General features: G+C 35.5%; 1 protein-coding gene across 45 annotated transcripts in view; it reads right to left on the reverse strand.

Moving 5' to 3' along the window:
• The window catches only part of PTPRD (protein tyrosine phosphatase receptor type D), a 2,344,803-nt gene that overhangs the window by 1,742,015 nt on the left and 587,863 nt on the right, over window positions 1-14,925 (reverse strand). The gene's annotated exons all lie outside the window — the stretch shown is intronic.

A 14,925-nucleotide genomic window follows, 5' to 3' on the forward strand; every position in this document is an offset into this window, starting at 1 on the left:
AAAAAAAAAAAAAAAAAAAGAAAAGAAAAGAAAAGAAAACTACTTGTAACTGCTAATCATCAAAATGTATATTCCATCCAGTCAACTTAAATCTATGTTCCCAGGTTACAATCTTCAAGCTATCCCAAATAAACTCTCATGTTAATTTTGCCTCAATTTCTTCCTTTTAGATTGATGCCAGGAACCTGAATATCATGGATCCTGCTCTCAACTGAGTCATGAGGACTGCACTAAGGTAGTAGTGTTTGATGCAAGATGGGACAATTTGATTTTCTCTTGTGGGAATTTAAAACATTTCCAGAGAGAAAAGCTTCTCATATTGAGTTATTTAATGGCGCATTCAAAAGAAGGTCCATAAGTTTGTGGCACTGATATCTCCTGCTCTGTCACAGCACTGATATTTCCCAGGCACTGGTTATGCACCGCTTTTTTTTTTCCAATTTTGAAATTTTTCTAGTGTACACCTCATTTTAATTCTAAATATTTAACATGCCTATTGCTTTGTTTCTATTGTTTGAAATAAAATAACTTTAACTGAGACAGCACATAGCATAATATCTGGTTCTCTGAAACAGGTCAGAATTCCTTTTTCTGAGTCAGTATTAGAGCTGTTTTAAAGCCAGCAAAATAAAACATATAAATAAGTTTGTTCACATTGAACAGGTATGTACATACTAAGTTGATTTTGACAAAATTCCATAGAGGTGGATCAGTGAGAATGCACAGAGGCAGCTACCTCCCTGGCTAACAGCATTATGTGTTGGCCTGAAGCAGTAAGTTCAAACTGAAGATTATTTTAGTGCCAGCTGAGTCTCAAGAGTGAGCCTGAACTGGAATAGGGGATTGGTTTAGACATGTTCTTCACATGCTCATGTTCAGCAGCCTGTCAATATTTACAACTTCTATGTTATAGAATACTCATGGGCTATTCCTCAAGGATTTGCATATCAACCTGGTTGGGTAAGTTTAACAGGAACATATGGCTACATGTATTCCTGGGAGGCCACAGTCACAATTCCAGCATCCATTGTACTATTCTATTCTACAAGGCAGTTGCTTGTACTAACCATTCCTTATAGTAATATGCAAAGAGGTAAGTCACTTAGGATGTAGTTTGCTTCTTGGAGGCATGCCTTGGTATATTTCAAAGGCTCAAGAGAAAGAGTTTTGTTTATGGACTACGACCTTACTTTGAGTTAGAGAATTTAGGTGCTTAGTATTGGAACAGATTGTAAAACTCAAAACTCATGTCTTTTATTATTTTCTCTATTTTTCTCATATTTTAGCTATGGATACAAAAGATGTGAGAATTAACAAATTACTACATTTCAAATCATTTTTAATATGAAAGTATCATAAACATAAAATATCTTATTGGTTAAGGACTGTAAGATAGTGCTTTAGAAATTAAAAAAAAAAAAAAAAACAATCAGTTTTACCTGTGACTATTTTTTAAAAGTATGGAAAATTAGGTTACTTTGGAAAATTTAAAATAAAGTATGCTTCATTACTACATAATTGAGAATAACAATGGCAAAAATCTTATTCTCAAAATATTGCTGCATTCAGACATAAAAATGTAAGATTATTATATTGCACAGATATTTTTATTCCTTCTAATATTAGGGTTGAATATCAACCAGTGAAAAAAATCTTTATGAATTTCTATGTTAGATGCTTCTGATATTCTATTTCCCTGACAACCCATATTCAAAGAATATGAGGAGGTATGACTGCATAATGCGTTTTCTAAAATAGCTTTGTCTACCAAAGCAAAACCTCCTAAAATGGCCTAAACTTGAAGATAATAACACATTTCATTTATGTCCTCAGCTTTCAAGTACCAATTTTATATTTGCTTTATAATGTTAAATTGAAGGTTTATTGTTTAAAAGAATATTTTTAAAAACGGGAGGGGAGGGAAAGAAAAGAATGGGGGAGAAAGAAAACTACTTTCTAAATGCAAATTCACTCAGATGCATTGTCCCATCCACAAACTCCTTCCCATTAAAATAACACATCATTTTCTACCTACTCAAAGTGTCATTACTGCCTTCTTATTTGAATTAAATATAGGTCAGCTCATGTTTGTAAAATTATGAAAACCCTACAAATATATGATGCATAATTTCACTTGTCCACTAGAGTGCACTATTGTAATCTCATGAACATGACAGAAATGTGTCCATGTTTTTTAATGTGCATAAAAGAGAAATACAGTGTTAAAAGCAAATTGCATTTTTAATTGCCACCAACCTCTAAATACATGACAAATTGCATGCAAATTAGATTTAATTTACCTTATGTTTTATAGGTTCACAAAAGGCTTTTAAAAAGTATTATATTTGAAAGAGCATTCTCTATTTTTCCCACTATCAGCACCCCAATAACAGGTCTTTTTCTTCTCTCCCTTTCTCCCTCCCTCCCTCCCTCCCTCCTTCCCTCCCTCCCTTCCTTCCTTCCTTCCTTCTTTCCTCCTTCCTTCCTTTCCTTCTTTCTTTCTCTCTTTCCTTTCTCGCTCTTTTCTTTTTCTTTCTTTCTTTCTTTCTTATCTTTCTTTCTTTCTTTCCTTCTTTCTTTCTTTCTTTCTTTCTTTCTCTTTCTCTTTCTTTCTCTTTCTTTCTTTCTTTTTTCTTTCTTTTTCTTCCCCTTTCTTCTTTCTCTTTCTTTCTGGTCTTCTTACAGTCTTTCTTTTTCATCTCTCTGTCTCTCTCTCATTCTTTCTTTCTTTTCTCTCTATCTCTCAGAACATGTCTCTCTCTTAGAACATAAAAATACTAAAGAAAAACAACGGTCACTTTAGGGGTCAGGTATATGGTGTTCACCCATGGGTATAATATCTTCCTTTTGATTTAAGTAGAAAAGAGACACTTGCTCATTTAAGTTAATCTCCACTGCAACCCTCCTATCTGACAATGAAAATGCATAATGAGTTCTACAGCCGTAATAGGGAAAGACAATGCATATCCTGCAGCAGGAAAGGAGAAAGAAGAAAAATATATAACTCATCCCAATGAGCAAATGAATCATAGAAATTAGAATGGAAAGGACCTTCAAATGCATTGAAGGCTATAGCTTAGGGAAAACACAGTTTCACTCATGTTTATTTCAGATTACATTGCTTAGCATTTACACTGTTCTTCCAGCAATAGCTCTCTTTCCCCTTCTCACATGACACACATCCCATAATTGTCTGTGGTAACTTTTTTCTCGGCTCAAATGAGATTGCTTTGAAGGCTAAGTTCACACACTAGAGTAATTAACTACATAATTACTCTAGAGTGAATCTTGCATTGTCTTCTATGATACCTTCCTATTCCCCATCATGTCACTTGATCAAAGCTGCCACTATTTCTAATGCCCAAATCAGGAAATTTAAGAGGCTGATTTAACCAGCCAGGAGGGGAAAAATGAAAGGGCTAGAAACATTCTTTTTCACAGAGAAATCTGAAAATAGTTGAGGGCTGCAGAATAGATGTTAGAATGAACATCTTTTCACATATGTAAAATGAAGGTTTTGGGGAATTGTAATTATCAGCCTAAGTGACTGCAGTTTATACCAGTGGTTTCAACAATATGGTCTCTGGACCTGCAGCTTTATTATCATCTGGAACTTGCTAGAAATGCAGCAAATTATTAGGCCCCACCCACAAATACTGAATCAGAAACTCTGAAATTGGAGTCCAGTGATCTAAGCCTTAACAAGCCCTCGAGGGGATTATAATGCACACTAGAATTTGAGAACCATTGATTTATACTGTTAAAAGATTTAATAAAAAACTAAAATCAAGATTCTCATACGATTTTTAATAATCATGTGTCAGTTTACTTAAGTCACTAATGAGGAGAGTGGTAGGATGTTACAACCAACTCAAAGGAGAACTCAAATAACTACACATATCTAGGCAATAAAAGATGCTGAAATAAATTTACATAAGATGCAAGACTGTTCTATCCACAGGGTGATAATCAATTGCATTCCACCAAGCACAATCCATTCGCCTTTCTATGGTGCATTTATAAAATTGTTGATATTCAGTCAGGTGCAGTGACTTACGCCTGTAATCCCAGCACTTTGGGAGGCCGAGGTGGGCAGATTAGCTAAGATCAGGAGTTTGAGAACAGCCTGGCCAACATGACGAAACCCGTCTCTACTAAAAATACAGAAATCAGCCGGGCGTGCTGGTAGGAGCCTGTAATCACAGCTACTGGGGAGGCTGAGGCAGGAGAATCACTTAAATCTGTAAGGCAGAGGTGGCAGTGAGCCAAGATCGTGCCATTGCACACCAGCCTGGGTGAAAAGAGTGAAACTCAGTCTCAAAAAAAAAAAAGTATTGGTCTTTGACAACAGAGTGGTCAAGTAGCCAATGGCACTTCGGGAGAGGTACCCTACTTAGGACAGTAATTTTGTTTTCTCGCTCGTTTGCCCATTTCAACATCTTTCACGTTTTTTTTTTTTTTTTTTTCCTGGCAATCTACATAACTTATGCTTCCCAAAGGCTAATTATGGTTAAACATCCTTCATCTTGAAATTTCTGAGTCATGCCAGCTCAACATACTCATTTTAAGCCCATGACTCAGTCTTGCTCCCAATTTATCTCTGCTAATCAATTAGTTAAGACAACATGGGAATGAAAGAGATGAAATGATTTGTCTTATTTTACAGGTACTATGTGAACATTTTATTGCCCTAATAATCAATATGTTAAGAAAAGATTGTGAAACTAGAATACCATTATTTTGAATTTTTAGTATAACCAATAAATTGATGTCATTTTCAGATTACGTGCATGGAAGTGAAATTCTGCTCACTTAGCAGTAGGAATCTACTGTACTAAATACAGCAAATACACTAATATATTATTCTATGTAACAAGGTCAGTTCTGCAAAGAATTGTGTAAATTCAGCACAACTCAACTGTTCCACTTCTGTCAAAGTTTTAACCAATTCATACTGACATAGCTAGTCAAGTTATAAAACTGAACCTATTAATACGAGAGAAAATAAAGCATTTCTCATCCTTTCCTAAGAAATAAATGTTCCACTATATATCAGTTGTCAATATCAAATTGGGTTTAATTATACTTTTAAAATACCTATTAATGAAAAAAAGAGTAATAAAATATAGAATAGTAAGAGAAAAAAGTTATGAAGAGCAAAAAGAGAAATTGTGGGGTTTATGATCTAATCTATAAACATCTAGTTGGCGAACCTTGAAAATATTTTAACTTCCTTCAGTCCTAGCTTTCACATCTTTGAACTGAACAGATATCTACCGTATGGCAGAATATCACATATGTAATAAGAGAATCATCAGTTCTAATACAAAACATATTAACATCATAGGTACTTGATTACAAATATATAAAATTTGGTAAATTATGGTCCGAAAGCCCTATAGCGTTCAGTTATGGAATCTGAGGTATAAGGGTAGGTGAAAAGTACTCCACACCTCTTGCAATGTAGCAATACCCGCTAGTTCTGAGGTAACGAGGCTGTGAAACATCTATTACAGGTAGCAGTACTGAGGGAAAACAGAAACAACACCTCAGAATCTCTAGCTTCCAGTGGATAGTTCTCAAATTACCAAGTTCAAAGAGCATGACTATTGGCCAATATTATGACTAAAAATCTTCTCTCACAGCTATTAATGGAACACAATAATAAAAACACACCAGATGTGTTCCCTAACTCTTCGTAAGTTTTCTGGGTTTTTTTTCAGAGTACTTTTCTTAGCATGTAATGAACATCCTTCCTTTGTTCTTCAATTATTTAGGTTGTTTTTAGTCTTCAATGTATAATTTAAAAGACTTTTTTTTTTCACTTTTTCTGTCTTATCCTTATCAGAATTATTCCTCTTTGTTTCTCTTAAAAATTCTGTATACCACAAGTTGGCTTTTATTTAATTCTGCATTATAGTACAGTGAGTTGTTTTGAGGGGCATGACAATGCTGTATTAACTTAAACCCTTAATGTCCAACAGAGTACTTGAACCTTAATTAGTTGTACAACAAATGTTTACTAAATTTGAATAATAGATATTACAATACGCAGACTACCTCAAATAAGGTGAAAATCAGAAGACTTAAATCAAATCTATATAGACATTATGTTATTTCATCTTGCTGAAGGCAGGAAAATGTATTTATCTCTGAAATCTACTTTTGTCTTCCAATGAAATCGAACTCCTTTCCATCAGGGAATTGTGGCCAATGGTCTATTATTTTTAAGCACCATCATCACAAATTCTACAAGTTTGACTCTCTCCAAGAAGCTCAGAGTAGGTTTTGGTCTTATTATTTCCCAAACATCCTCCCCCTTACAAAAGGGGAGATGCATTTTAGAGACATTAAGCAATTAACCCACAAAACCATATGACCAAAACCATATGTCACCGCCAAACTGAATGGCAGGATTATTTATACCCTAAACCTCAGTGTAATGCTATATACTCATGTAACAAACTTGCACATGTACTCCCTGAATCTAAACTAAAAGTTGAAATTATATATTAAATAAATAAATGTTGAATTATTTAAAGAAAACAGAGTTGCTATTTTATGGTCTAGGCCAGTATCTTACATATTAAAGGAGAAGGCTGCACTAAATTTAACACCTCCACAATTACTTTCCTCAAATTTCCAGTTTATTCAGCCAATAGTGATTTGAATTGTAACATTTAATTAAGAACCAAAGAAATCCAACTAGGTATAAAAAGATGTTTCCAAACATACACAATAATGTGCCTTGTCTAGAATGCTACACTGTCTCTGGAAATTTTTAAATAAAATCTTCTGCCTAATATTCTGCTGAGACTTGGATTAAGAAAGAAAGAAAGAAAGAAAGAAAGAAAGAAAGAAAGAAAGAAAGAAAGAAAGAAAGAAAAGGATGCTTGGCAGAGATCCAGAAACTTATCATTTCCAGTACACATATTTATTCCCTGAGAAGACAACTCTAATCCAAGGTAACTGATGCAGAGTTGTACCATGTCAGCCAATGGATCCATGGTTGCTTTCTCTTACTGGCCACCAGCCCTATAAAAGTCAAAATTTTTGATGAAACAAAATAGCATGCAGGTTTGTCATGGTCAAATGGCTTTACTTTTCATGCTTTGAAGCAAGAACTCCATTAAGCTTATTTTTTCCTGGGAGAAGGCCTATTTTATTTGTTTGCACCACTAGACCATTTGATTTTTGTTATAGTGCTCTACCATTTTCAGTACAAATAAAATCAAATTTTTGGTCTGATACATTTGTGTTCCCTAGGGCCCGAGAGAAAATATTCTTTTAAAAAATTTTCTTAGCTATAGGTTACTGTAGTTATAAATGCAAACCTCAAATATCAACCAATTTGTGAAAGAGCTGGAAGGTTCAGCTAGAAGGACTGCAAAATCCAGTCAAGAAACAAAGCAATATAATAGCCCTCTTATTGCTCCTTAAATGTTTTCCCAAAGAAACTGGGGAAAAAAAATTAACTCCAGATGGGTTAAAGACTTAAACCTAAGACCTAACACCATAAAAACCTTAAAAGAAAACCTAGGCAAAACCATTCAGGACATAGGCATAGGCAAGGACTTTATGACTAAAACACCAAAAGCATTGGCAACGAATGCCAAAATAGAAAAATGGGATCTAATTTAACTCCAGAGCTTCTGCACAGCAAAAGAAACAATCATTAGAGTGAACCGGCAACCAACAGATTGGGAAAAAATTTTTGCAATCTACCCATCTGACAAAGGGCTAATATCCAAAATCTACACAGCACTAAAACAGATTTACAAGAAACAAACAAACAAACCCATTCAAAAGTGAGCAAAGCATGTGAACAGGTACTTTTCAAAAGAAGACATACATGAGGCCAACAAACATATGAAAAAATGCTCGTCATCACTGGACATTAGAGAAATGCAAATCACAACTACATTGAGATACCATTTCACGCCACTTAGAATGGCGATCATTAAAAAGTCTGGAGACAACAGATGCTGGAGAGGATGTGGAGAAATAGGAACACTTTTACACTGTTGGTGGGAGTGTAAATCAGTTCACAGTGTGGCACTTCCTCAAGGACCTAGAAATAGAAATTCCATTTGACCCAGCAATCCCATTACTGGGTATATATCCAAAGGATTAGAAATCATTCTATTATAAGGACACATGCACACGAATGTTCATTGCAGCACTGTTTACAGTAGCAAAGATTTTGAACCAACCAAAATGCCCATCGATGATAGACTGGACAGAGAAAATGTGGCACATATACACCATGGAATACTATGCAGCCATAAAAAATGATGAGTTTGTGCCCTTTGTAGGGACATGGATGAGCTTGGAAACCATCACTCTCAGCAAACTGACACAAGAACAGAAAATCAAACACTGCATGTTCTCACTCTTAAGAGGGTGAACAATGAGAACACATGGACACAGGGAGGGGAGCATCACATACTGAGGTCTGTGAGGGGGACTAGAGGAGGGACAGTCGGGGGTAGGGAGTTGGGAAGCAATAACATGGGGAGAAATGCCAGATATAGGTGATGGGGATGGAGGCAGCAAACCACATTGCCATGTATGTACCTATGCAACAATCCTGCATGTTCTTTACATGTGCTCCAGAACCTAAAGTGTAATAAAATATGTATATATATATATGAACAAAAAAAGAAAAGAAAAAGAAAGAAAAAAAAAGCATTTTTTCAGTAATTAAGAAAATAAAGGAAATTAATCATGCTGAATTATACTGGAGGGGGGGCTGAGAAAGCTGGTATCTATTTCCAACCAATTTCTTCTTTATTAGTATTTCTTTGATGTTACTGATATCTCAAAGCAAATTAAGGAACTGCAAAATTTCCTTAAGAAATCATTTTGGGCCGGGTGCGGTGGCTCAAGCCTGTAATCCCAGCACTTTGGGAGGCCGAGGCGGGTGGATCACGAGGTCAAGAGATCGAGACCATCCTGGTCAACATGGTGAAACCCCGTCTCTACTAAAACTACAAAAAATTAACTGGGCATGGTGGTGCGTGCTTGTAATCCCAGCTACTCAGGAGGCTGAGGCAGGAGAATTGCCTGAACCCAGGAGGCGGAGGTTGCGGTGAGCCGAGATCGCGCCATTGCACTCCAACCTGGGTAACAAGAGCGAAACTCCGTCTCAAAAAAAAAAAAAAAAAAAAAAAGAAATCATTTTGGAGATAGCACAAAGGTAGCTAAATTTTATCATCCACAAATGTTCAGATTATTTGATGCTAATATCTTCCAGCAAAATGTCATTTCCCATGGAACTTAAAGTGAAATATTTGTTCCTAGTAAAGTGAATAGCCTATTTAGTGGATTGTTGGTCTTTTTGGCAATTCTCCAGGATAACATTTTTTTTTTAAAGGCAACAATTTTGGTACAGCTCTTTAAAAAGGCCACAATAAAAAATACCTTGCTATGTTTATTGTTTATTGTCTTGAATAATAAACAAGTTTATTATTATCAATAAAGCTTCACAATTCACAACTCAAACCACTGTCCTGTAGTTATACTTATTCATTTGCATAAAAAGAAGCAGTGGCAAATTTAACACCCATTTCAATGGATTCCTGATTTACGACTGTGCTTCCTTCTCTTGAGGAGAGGGTCCTTAACCACTTCATTAATCAAAGCCATTAATTATAACTTTATTTATAATTTCATTACCAAGTTTCAAAAAATATATGCATAATCACGTATATGAGTCATTTCAACATGGCTTAATACTTAGTAGCTCTTTTTATGGAGTAAGTTGAAATGGAGTAGCTCAAAAGTGTTATTTTTAACATGAAATCATGCCTCCATGGGGGGACTTTCTACTGCATAGCTTATTCTCCTTGGCACTGGCATGTACCATAGCTGCCCTTAAACTTCTTCAATACAATATGACTCCAGGACCAAAAAGGTGCCAGATTTCCCTAAGTCTGAGATACTCAGAGCAGGACACACTCTTGGACACTTTCACTAAACAAAAGCAATTTTTTATTCTTTTATTGTTGTGTGCTTGTTTTTGCTTCTGGATTGTTGCCGGTTTCAATACTACTGTGTTTACTCATATATTCTTGAAGATTTCACAATATTTGCACTGTCTCATGTTCCTTAAGTCTCTGAATGCTAGAGTAAAATATATCTTATGGAAATCTCACTCCTCGCCTAAACTGCTTCTTTGATGTAAGAGTTGGTTGTCCCTCTGGGAAAAAAAATAATAGCTTACACTTCAGAAGATGTTCTCTAGAGCGCATTCCTCTCCAAACAAGAAAAAGAAACTTGGGCATTTGGCTGTGCTTATGAGGACGATGTTGGCGGCACTATTCTCTCCAAGTAAGTACTAAATGGACGGTCCAGGATAAAATTAGGATTGCAGTACTTGGCACTGTGAATCTAATGAAACAAAATAATCAAAATCCTATGTTTCCTACCAGTTTATAAATCCATAGTTTCTTTGGAGGAGAGCAGTACCATGTACCTCCTGTTACTTCAGTTTGGCAAAAGAAGCTCTCTCCTAGCTGGAGTTGATATTTTAATGTATTGTGTGCTAAGAGTAAATAGCTAAAATTATAACGGTACCTGTTTCTAAAGAGTCTTGCAGATTTTAAGAACTGTCATCAGTTTTCAAAAATATTTTCCCCAATGTCATACATCTTCACAGAGCACTGAAGTAATTTTAACTTTACTCATGTGGAAACTTAGACACAAAAGGAAAACAAGCAGTGAGATATCTAATTATTCTAATACTAACATTTAAAATTGACTGCTTTTTATATGTCAGCACTTACATATATGGTTATTAATCCTGAGACTGTGAGGTGGTATTGTTATCTCCTGTTAACGGTTAAGTATTATTATACTTAGGAAGGATTAGAGACTCAGAAGGTAGGTCATTTGGCCAACGTCACTTCATTATATAATGGTAAAGCTGTAATTCAAACCAAAGCCTTTTTTACTCTAAAGACTATGGTTTATCATTATTCATTACTCATATCCCTAACTCCCACCCCAACAGCACAAACGAGATAGATGCAGCGATGACCTAATAAATATTTAATAACTATGTCTCTGGATGAAAAAAACAGGATTGTAAGATTTGCCAGTCTCTCTGGTGGAAATACTCCCATTACAGTCAATTTCAAGCTACTCATGTGATGTTACTAATCCTGGAGTTGGGAAGAGATGGCTCTTGGGATTTTGTGCTAGCTGACTCTAGCACCATAATGAATCTCAATTCAAACTTTTCTTTCTGTATTTCTGATTCAACCCTGAGTTCCTTCGCTCTAGGCCTTCCAGTTCCGATAAAAAAAAAAAAAAAAAAAAAGAACGGATTCGACAGGTATATTTAAATTATCAACACATCCAGGAACACTGAGTTTATAGAGTTGTTTTTGCTTTGTGAGGACAATTGAATGCAGGAGAAAGCATATCAGACAAAGAATACAAATTGATCTCAGCTTACATTCCAAATCTACTACTTGCTGGATAACTGAATGTAGAAAATATGGTGAAAAGCCTTTACTTTCCTGGAACTTGGCTTTTTCATCATAAAAATGAATATAATAACCCTATATTAATAGCCTTCAAGGTGAGTATCATATAAGATAATCCATTCTGAAGTATTTTATGTATAAAAATGTGAAGAAGATATAGAGTGTAAATGATATTGGTGATACTCTCCTGGTCCTTTGGATTGGTCTGCTACACATTCTCTTTCACACACACAAACTACTTAATTTCTTCTGCATAGTATAAGAAAAAACACAGAAATAACACAGAGTTTCCAGAGGCAAGAAATACAATGGAGGGGGCTGTGTTTTCAACCATCAAACCATATTCACCCTTTCTTCAGATCCTCTAGGTTTGTGGGAATTCACTTAGGATGGTGGCAAAATATTAAGAGATAGTTACAGGTTATAGGAACGAATCTCCTTGGAAGGCTGAGGGGTTTGCATTAGTTTCAGTAGAAGTTTCGGCTGAAAACAGTAGAAACTTCCTTAACATTTAGTTAATGAGAAAAGCAAATAGTTAGGGTCTGTGTGGGACTTTATCTGAATAACTCACTAACCTTGGTGCCAAATGGCCCTCTCAGAGGGAGATTGAAGGGGGATTTACCCATTAAAGGTGTTTACTCTGGGCCCTGGAAACACAAACTTTTATCATTCATAAAACCACTCTTTTAATCATGTTAATTATCCACAAGAGTGTTGACTTAGATCTATACTGAACAAATGTGAGGAGGAGAGGAACAGTGAGTAGGGGTCCCTTAGCCGCAATTGCTCTTTGAGAGCAGCTGACGACCTCACTAGCCCACTCAATTCACTGGACTGCTTGTGTGAGTGTATTTATTCATCCGTTGCTGAGTCAGGGTTTGCAAGACAGACTTCCGCAGGTGGAGATCAACGTCTCATAAGTTAATACATAAAAATTGATGTAACCACCAGAGCTTTTGATGTATCTTTACTGTGTCGATTACCTCTGCTAATACTGAACCAGCATTTCTATTACCAAGTTGGACCAGGTGGAAAGCCACTAACAGTGAAAAGAGAGTGAAATGCCAAGAAGAATGAGCACAGAAATATACTCTCCCTTTTTTGCACTTTGTTTAGTACACATGTTGCCTTTGTATTTTTGGTCCTTTTAAATGCACCCAACATTTCTACAAATAAGTGATATTTGAAATAAAAGCCATCCTGTGCTTTTGTAGACTGCCTTCAAACTTCTTTCAAGTTCAGCTTATTCCCACAATATTAGCCAGTTTGTTTATCATTATAATCTTTACCCATCAGCAAAATTAGTTCTTTGTCCTCTTTTGGCTGCCAGATCCTATTCAGCCTTTTGGATTTGGCAGCTTGGTTTTATTGTATCAACCCATGGTTTCTTCACGAAATGGCTTTCATTATTCTGCCTATCCCTGTGGCATTGTGCAACTTCCATTTATCTGACAGGGAAGGGAGATAAGACATTTCCCACAATCTTCTGAACAGCCACAGGCTGGAGAGGGCAACCCAGACTACAAGAAGGCAACAAGGTCAATGAATCTCATTACTAAGCAGGGTGCAAACAAGAAGTTGCTCCCTTTGTGATACTCGATTACAATTCCAGGAGTTTGAGCACCTGCAGGAATCAGGCTGTGAACATTAGCCCCTTGCTGGTTTGTACTGCTATACTATGCCAGGCTCCCTACTGGAGTTGGATTTTCTCCTCTACATACCTTTCCAAACTGCCTGACCATTTTTCAATTGTGAACAGCTCCAGTGGAGTTGCTCCCAGGATTTCTCTAGAGAAAATAATGCTTTTTCTTTCTCTCACGAAACCAGAGACAGTTATTCAGAATTACGGTGAGCAAGTCTGGTGTTTGATCAGTTAGCTTAACACTCAACCTAATTATCCACTGAGACTTACCTTTCACCTCAATACAAAAGAATTACAATTTTCAAATTAAAAAAATAAAAAGTAGTTCATACAAATAATTACATACTCTTAGTTTCAGGGGAAAAAACAGAGATAGTCAAGAATCAGAAATCATACACCTTGACAATTATGACACTTATGAAATGAGCAAGCTGATATGTATTGATATGTTTCTGTATCTTGCTTCAATTTTTTCTTTTTTTTTTTTTTTAATAATGAATGTCTACTAAATTAGGTATTCTGTAAAGGAAGAGATCCTGTGTATTTGATACTTAGCAACATAGTATAAATGATGCTTTAGGATACTTTTTCAAAATACGTCCCATGAACACACTGATTATTGTTAAAACACATATTCTTGTGGTGAAACAAAGACCTATTGATTCCAAATTTTTAGTGTGAAGCATGGGAATGTGAAAGATTCATAATAACAAAAAAGGTAATTCCCTTGCTCCATAGAAAAGGAAATTACTAATATAGGACTAATATGTGGGTCAGTTGGGTACAGAGAGGAAACTGGTTTTTGTGCTGGCTCTTCTGGCTTAGGCAATAAACTGTCCCTTTTATCCACGTTTTTGTCCATTGCACCATTTTTGACCCCTGTAGCTTTTCAAGCTTTTTCTTTCCCTCATTACTGTTTATTTTAATCACTTAAACAGAATTCAAAGAAATGACAAAGTCAAAGAGGATTATAAAGTTTATTTCTAACATTTGTACGTACCTCTTAATAAAATTATAGAATGTAATTTCTTTAAGTTGGGTTCAGCATTTTTGTAACATTAAGAGTAATGTTTAGCACAATAATTTATGCATTTCTGTGAAAGATTTTCAGTTCTTTTTATATGAGAAATGCTGTGACAAAGTAACACTAAGAATAATTAAAACATACATAAATTAACAGCATTATATTTAAATAAAATTAAAACATAATCAGTTATGGAGATCATAAAATCACATTACTATATAATTATTTGATTACATTTTAATTAATGATAGAAATACTTAAGAAAATATTTTGCTTTGGATTTTTCAAAAAATTATGAAATCAGTCTTTACATCAATGTTTCTGGTTAAAATCACTCTTTCAACTACTATTTAGTAAGTTTTACTACGTGTGAGACTCTACCCTGGTTACTCTCATATATATTATAACTAATTTTTAAGCCATACTGTTAGGAAGAGATTATTATTACTTTATTTTGTAGATTAAAAAAAAAATAGAGCCGGTTGGAGTAGCTCACACCTGAATCCCAGTACTTTGGAAGGCCAAGGTGGGTGGATCATCTGAGGTTGGGAGTTTAAGACCAGACTGACTGACATGGAGAAACCCCATCTCTACTAAAAATATAAAATTAGCTGGGCATGATGGCACATGCCACATGCCTGTAATCCCAACTACTAGGGAGGCTGAGGCAGGAGAATTGCTTGAACCCAGGAGGTGGAGGTTGAAGTGAGCTGAGATTGTGGCATTGCACTCTAGCCTGGGCAACAAGAGTGAAACTCAATTTCAAA

Source organism: Cebus imitator, unplaced genomic scaffold, assembly GCF_001604975.1.
Source record: "Cebus imitator isolate Cc_AM_T3 unplaced genomic scaffold, Cebus_imitator-1.0 Scaffold164, whole genome shotgun sequence".
Taxonomy (NCBI): Eukaryota; Metazoa; Chordata; class Mammalia; order Primates; family Cebidae; genus Cebus; species Cebus imitator.